At 50.2% G+C, this 5,990-nt stretch overlaps 1 protein-coding gene across 1 annotated transcript in view; it reads left to right on the forward strand.

Annotated features, from left to right (window-relative positions):
- LOC103616136 (kazrin) overlaps window positions 1-5,990 on the forward strand; it is a 26,510-nt gene that overhangs the window by 15,033 nt on the left and 5,487 nt on the right. The gene's annotated exons all lie outside the window — the stretch shown is intronic.

Below are 5,990 nucleotides of genomic sequence, written 5' to 3' on the forward strand. Positions count from 1 at the left end.
GCCTGCAGCATCCCTGCGCCTGCAGCATCCCTGCACCTGCAGCATCCCTGTCCCTGCAGCATCCCTGCTCCTGCAGCATCCCTGCGCCTGCATCATCCCTGCTCCTGCAGCAGCCCCGTGCCTGCAGCATCCCTGCTCCTGCAGCATCCCTGCGCCTGCATCATCCCTGCGCCTGCAGCATCCCTGCGCCTGCAGCAGCCCCGTGCCTGCAGCATCCCTGTCCCTGCAGCAACCCTGTCCCTGCAACATCCCTGTCCCTGCAGCATCCCTGCGCCTGCAGCAGCCCCGTGCCTGCAGCATCCCTGTCCCTGCAGCAACCCTGTCCCTGCAACATCCCTGTCCCTGCAGCATCCCTGCGCCTGCAGCAGCCCCGTGCCTGCAGCATCCCTGTCCCTGCAGCAACCCTGTCCCTGCAGCATCCCCGCGCCTGCAGCATCCCTGCGCCTGCAGCAACCCTGCGCCTGCAGCATCCCTGCGCCTGCAGCATCCCCGCGCCTGCAGCATCCCTGCGCCTGCAGCATCCCTGCGCCTGCAGCATCCCTGTCCCTGCAGCATCCCTGCTCCTGCAGCATCCCTGCGCCTGCATCATCCCTGCTCCTGCAGCAGCCCCATGCCTGCAGCATCCCTGCTCCTGCAGCATCCCTGCGCCTGCATCATCCCTGCTCCTGCAGCATCCTCGTGCCTGTAGCAGCCCTGCTCCTGCAGCAGCCCAAGATCCATGGTGGGTCCTGCGGAATGTCATTAGCAGATAAATTATATGGAAATCTGTCATCGTTGCTGGCTCTGAGCCTGGAAATGCAGCGCAGCTGGTTCAGATGGATCTTGGCTTGCTGGGCCATGCTGCAGAGGGAAGCAGAGAGGGTTTGCAGGTCAGGTTTGCTTTTGGGGCTCCAACAGTTTTTAAGAGTCTTTATTGTGCACATCCACACAGGGTTTGGTTTGTGATGGCCTGGGTGGAGGGTGGGTTCATTGTCCCCCTTTGGAGGTGCATTTCCAGCCCTTCCCAACAGCATTTGGCACAGGGATAAAGCTGATAAGCCTGTGCTGCATCTTCCCTGTGCTGCACTAACAAGTCCTTGCTGTGGAGGGAAGGAGCAGGGGTCTGGCCCAGCACAGGATTCTCTACAAGAGCAACTCAACCAGTTTCTTCATTTCTGTCAGCATGTGCTTTGTTCATCTCTATTCCACTTTTTCCTGGGCTAATTCCATCTCTTGCCCTTTTTTAATCCATTAATATCCAATTAAAATCCCATAGTGCTACACCCTATCACCCTCTCCACTTCTGCCACAGCTGGGACTCTGAATTATGCTTCCAGCATCAGTGCAGTTATTATTTCCCCTGTCCTGGCTGGAAAGGTGTGGATGTGGTCTGGATTTCTGGGGTGGAAATCCCTGGTGGGAGAAGTTGCAGACAGCTTTATTACTGCTGGTCCTGCTGTGGGCAGGGACCGTGCCCAAGTGCCTGGGGAACTCGAGAAGCCTCTTGGCTGGGTGACATCCATGAGCGTGTGGGCTAATGGCAGAAACCCCGTTTCTGGGAAGGTTTATCCAATCTGCTGGAGCTCGCCTGCGGGATTATCACGCAGAGAGCAAACCTGGTTTCTGCTTCCTTTTTGAGTGCCAGGGTGGAAACCTCAGGCTGGCTTTCACTGCTGCTTGGAAAGGCATGAACCGACTTCATGTCTGCTGCACAAATGGGTTGTAGCATGGTTTTCTCCCTCCCTCACCTTCAGCTCAAAGCTGTGACTCCCCGGGAATAGTATTAAGACTGGGGAAAGCCTCCTACAGAGATCCACAGCACCCTCAACTTGCTGCAAGGAGGGGGTGGGTAGCAAAGAAATGGATGGACGGGTGTCCCGGTGGATGGACGTCCCAGAAGATGGGGGTTGCATCAGATGGATGTCCCAGAAGATGGGGGTTGCATCAGATGGATGTCCCAGAAGAATGTGTGATCTGGCAGATGTGTGTCCCAGGAGACAAACGTCCCACTGGATGTATGTCCTGACTGATGGATGTCCCAGCTGTGGACCCAGCCAAGGAAGCTGTCTCCACCATAAGGACATGGACCTCTACAGATAACCTGTTGTTCTCCTTTGAAGACCCATGTTAAATTTTCAGAAGTCATTGACCACCTTGTTGACTGCTGGGTCAGGTTTGGAAAGCCCTTGGCTGTCACCAGGTAAATTCCCCCAAGGAGAATTGCCTCACCTTTTTCCTGAAATTTGACATTGGGCTCTAATTTCCTGCCTGCTCTGTACCTCCACACACCCAGGAGCGAGTGCTGGCTCTGCCTGGCACCACAGAACACTGATGTTTTCAACATTAAGATCTTCCTGATGGTGACAGCTGCACCCAAGGACCGCACATGCCTCTTTAATTGCAAAGCAAGGAGCAGCACTGTGATCCCGATTTTGTGGGTTAGTCATGGTGACAATATTGAATTTCATGGTTGGGAGGAAGAAACAGGAGAAATTAAGTAAATGTTAATGGGACAGGATGGGTTTGCACATTCCTGTTGTGCGGGGCATCGCTGGGGTTCCAGCGGTGCTCCCCGAGGATGCTCTTCCCTGCATTAGAAAATATGTGTGTGATTCAGTAAGTGATAAAGTCAGCTCTGATTCTGTTCCTGGCATGAAAATTCACCTTGTGTGGGGTGAGAGAATGACTTGGAAGTGAATGAGAGTCACAGGAAGCTGCTCTTTGGAGTTCAGGGGTGTGCTGCATCTTCTGCCAGTGCCCTGGTGTGTGTCTGGGCTCTGCTGCCTCATCCCAGGAATGTGAAACTGGGCAGAGATGCTGCTTCTATGGTTCAAACAGTGGATTTTCATCTCATATCGTATTATCAAGTAGTCTATTACTCATACGTCCTCTAAGGGAACCTCAGCTGAATGATGTGGCCTCTACCTCACAGGGCCAGGGGTTGGACATCAATGATCCTTTTGGGTCCCTTCCACGTCAGGATGTTCTATAATTGATATCCCCTTAATTTGATATTATTATTTTCAAAGGGGGAAGGCAGTATTTATCTCCCAGGGAGATGCCTGGGTTTAGGATACAGGAGCTAATTTCTAGCTGGAAGCTGTTGGATGGTGAGATCAGACTGGGGCCCATGGGGTGGTGACACTTCAGTGGTGGCATCACTGCGTGGTTCCAGCCCTGCTGCTGTCCCAGACAAGGCTGTGCCTCTCTGGTGGAGCGACTGGATTTTGGCTCCTCACATGGAGCTGGGAATAAAAGGCTCTGAGGGGGTGGATTTTTAATTGTTTTGGCTGCAGGAGGAGCTCAGCGCAGAGCTGGTCCCATTACGTCTCTGTGTCCATCATTCTTCTCCCCAAGGACCGAGGGACGGATCAAGTGGCAGGAGGTGGAAGCTCAAATAACGGGAGCATAGGGTGACCTGGTGCAGGTGGGGGTGGTGGTGAGAGCTGGGGGGTTCACCCAGCTCATCCCAACCCGTCTGCCCCATCCCTTGCTGCCGAGGCCAGTGCCGAGCTGCCGAGTCCAAGGGCAGCTGCTGGGTCCCCCCCCTCCTTCTGCCATGTGCTTTGGGGATGAGGAGAAAATTAATAATGCAAGTAGGAGAAGTACTTTCCACTCATGGTCTGGGTTTAGGATTTCTTTCTTCTTTTCTTGGGTTTATGAAGAGGTCAGAGGTTTGGCCAGAGCCCACCGTGCCAATGGGCTGGGGGAGTTTATTTGGATACTTGTGGGGGTTTGGGATACAGAAACCTGGCCCTGGATCATCAGATTAAAGGAAAAAGGCATTTCACCTCCTCAGATGGCCCTGATAGACAGGGAAAATCTGTTTTATTCCTCCTTGGCTGGCCATGGATTGCAAAGGCTCATTTTCCCCGACCAAGTAATTAGCTGGGCTTGTTTGCTAAGGACGAATTAAGCTGCTGCAGTAAGCAGGGCTCGGTCCAGGAGCTGCTGGCAGCCCTCACAGCTCACTTCTGCCTCACTTTTTATTTTTCTCCTGCCTTTTTCAATTAATTTCCTATTAATTTGGTTTGGAATGAAGTTCTCAAATGACTGATAAATCTTCTTTAAGCTTAGGAGCTAATCGGTCTTGGAGGAAGGAGAGTAATAGAGGGGAGGAAAAAAAGTGTGTCAGTTTCAGCAAATCTTTCAAATATGAAATGAAACAAATGGTAAATTGTCCTGTTGGGTTAATAGGAAAAAATCTGCTCTTTCAATACCCAAACCTCATCATCTTCTTGTCATACTGATACACTGGCATAAATATTGGTAAATATTAGTATATCAATATATACTCAGCCTTGGGAGATAGTTATCCTTCTTCGAACAGTACTTCAGAGCATTTTATTTTTTTGTTGTTGGCAACCGATTAAGAGTTTTCTATAAATCTTTAAGGGCCATGAACGCTGCCACTAATTAAAGGAGTTTGTATGGTATAGGGGACTCATTATTTAATTAAATTCATTAGGAGTCTTTTGTCGCCTCCAGCATGAGAGATTGGCAAATGTGACTTAAACTTTTATAAGAGCCTCACAGTATCCTTGAGGAAATTAAATTTTACATATACAGATATATATGTGTCTGTGGGGTCTGGATCTCACCCCTGTATGGCTCAGTCAACTTATCATTAATTTTTCTTTTTTAGCAAGTTTTTAGTTCCTGTGAAGGAACTGGGCAGGGGAAGGTGGTGGTTAAGTACACACAGGCAGTGGGAAAGGGCTTTTTCAAAGACATGGACATAGTTGTGATTGTTTTTAGAGGGTTTCTGTGGTAATTTCCTAAGATGGGAAAAAAGTAAGGGAAGTCCCGGTGTCGGAAGGGGCTGAGTTGTCCCAGGAGGAGTCGTGTTCATTGAAGTGGGCGAGGAAGATTCCCAAGAGCACCTTGTCACAGGACAATGTGAACTTTTGCAGCATTTCCTACCTCATTTTCTGATTTTCTGTGTTCTGATTTATTTCCAGTGCTTAATGGCAGAATAGTTGGTCCAAATCTCTTGCATAAAAACAGATAACAGATAAAAATCTCTATAGTCCCAAACATCTCCCTCTTCTTCTACTATTTAGTCTGATTTTTTTCCCCATCTTCTTCTCCTCTCACTGCAAACCCCCTCCTTTCCTTACAGCTCCACTCCAAGCACTTGCTTTGTTGTTCATCTTCCCAGCACACACTTAGAGTAAGAAATAGTAAAAAAAGTAGAGTAAAACCTGTGCACACCTGAGTAAACCAATTCTCGAGACTGTGGTTGTGACAAGCTGGGGTGGGATGTGGGAGCTGCAGAGAGCTGGATGAGGGGAGGCTGCTCTGATTTTGGGGTCTACTCCAGCACGTCTGCGGGGCTGGGTGATCCCTGTTACCAGGTTATTCTGCCTCAGGGTGCCTGGGGGCTTCACTGCACATCAAATAATGATGCTCTCCCTGCTTACACGCAGGTGGAAATGCCTTTTGAGGGTTCCCAGCCAGAGGAGGCTGGGAGCAGAGCTCCCTGTGCTGGGTGAAGGCAAAGGCTCAAAGCCAAGGGTGCCAAAGGTGTGTGAAGGAAATTAATTCCCCTTTTCAGAGTGCCACAGTCATGGTTTCCTTATATTTCTTACATTGTCTTTATCCCCCATGTGCTGAGAGGAGCCCAAAGGCACCACCTTATGGTGCAGGTTAAACCCCCAGATGAAGTGTCTCATTACAGGGGGTAGAAAACAGAGCATGGGCTGAAACACCTGCCAGGATTTCTGTAATCTCATGGAAAAAGGTTGGATGTGTGCATGGAGACAGGTCCCACTCATGGTGCTGCATCATCTTCTGGCAGCTTTTGTAGTAGACACAGCCCCTGGTGGCTTTGGGGTTGTTTTCTTCTGGAGACATTGGGGGTATTTAGAATTTTTTATAATACAAACAACAACTTGCAAGACTCAGTGATTCAATATGATGAGTGCAGGGAGAGTTGGAGGGGCACAGGGTGTTTCATAGCATCCCGCTCCCTCAGGAGCAGCACTTGCCCAGGGTGGAAAAGCAGGAAT

Source organism: Corvus brachyrhynchos, unplaced genomic scaffold (assembly GCF_000691975.1).
Source record: "Corvus brachyrhynchos isolate BGI_N302 unplaced genomic scaffold, ASM69197v1 scaffold395, whole genome shotgun sequence".
Lineage (NCBI taxonomy): Eukaryota > Metazoa > Chordata > Aves > Passeriformes > Corvidae > Corvus > Corvus brachyrhynchos.